This window comes from Ascaphus truei, chromosome 11 (genome assembly GCF_040206685.1).
Source record: "Ascaphus truei isolate aAscTru1 chromosome 11, aAscTru1.hap1, whole genome shotgun sequence".
Classification (NCBI taxonomy): Eukaryota; Metazoa; Chordata; class Amphibia; order Anura; family Ascaphidae; genus Ascaphus; species Ascaphus truei.
Genome location: NC_134493.1, coordinates 27,880,045 through 27,881,372, shown reverse-complemented (window position 1 = coordinate 27,881,372; position 1,328 = coordinate 27,880,045).

Here is a 1,328-nt window from a genome sequence, read left to right as displayed (position 1 = left end):
CATAAACCCCTCATCGGAAATGATATACCCCAGGAATGGAGTAGAGGTCTGATGAAAGGTGCACTTCTCCAGTTTGGCATACAAATGGTGTTCACGGAGACAGGAAAGGACGTAGGAGGTGTGGCGTATATGGTCCTGGAGATCTTTGGAAAAAATCAGGATATCATCCAAGTATACAATAACAAAAATATTGAGTACCTTACGAAAGACGTCGTTGATGAAATCCTGGAAGACAGCGGGAGCATTACATAAGCCGAAAGGCATTACCAGATATTCGTAGTGTCCACTACGCGTGTTGAAGGCCGTCTTCCATTCATCCCCCTTCCTGATGCGCACCAGGTTATAGGCACCACGTAGATCCAACTTGGAAAAAATCTTGGCCCCCTGTAATTTATCGAACAGTTCGGTAATAAGGGGAAGGGGGGTAACGATTTTTAATAGTGATGTGGTTTAAACCCCTGTAGTCGATGCAAGGCCTCAACGACCCGTCCTTTTTCTTGACGAAGAAAAACCCAGCCCCTGCTGGGGAATTGGAGTGACGAATAAAGCCTTTCTTGAGATTCTCCTGGATATATTCATCCATAGCGTGATATTCTGGTAACGACAAGGGGTGGGTCTTGGACTTGGGTAGGGAGTAACCTGGAACTAGATCGATCGGACAATCGTAAGTCCTGTGTGGCGGCAAGAGGTCTGACTGTACCTTATTGAAAATGTCCCGGAATTGATGGTAAACGGAAGGTAGAATAACTTCGGGAACAGAGGTATTGGCCAGCAGTTGATGAGTCTCGCCTGACCTCGGCCTCCAGGAAATGGGAGCAGAGGAAGTCCAGTCAATGATAGGATTGTTAAGCTGTAGCCAAGGAAGACCAAGGGTGATGGGTATCCCAGGAGCGTGAATGGCATCGAGAACTAAGATCTCCTTGTGCAGATGTGAGGACAGAAGCAAGGGAGCCGTCTCTAAGGAGATGTGGGCCGGGGTAAGCGGACGTCCATCGATACCGACGAGTGCGATGGGAACCTTCTTTCTCACGAGTGGTATGCGGTTTAACCTGGCGAATTCAAGATCCACGAAGTTTCCTCCAGCTCCTGAGTCAATGAAAGCGGCGGTAGAAGTCTTGAACTTATCGCCTGAAAGGGAGACTGGAAATGTAAATTTCTTAGGGAGTTCACCTTTAGAAAGGGGACGTGGAGACATTACACCCAGAGAGAGCCCCTCTGTACTCACTGGGTGTTCCTGTTTCCCGGACGCAGTGGACACTCCCGAACCAGATGTTCCATGGATCCGCAGTAGAAACACAATCCCCCGGCGTGGCGGAACTGCCGTATCG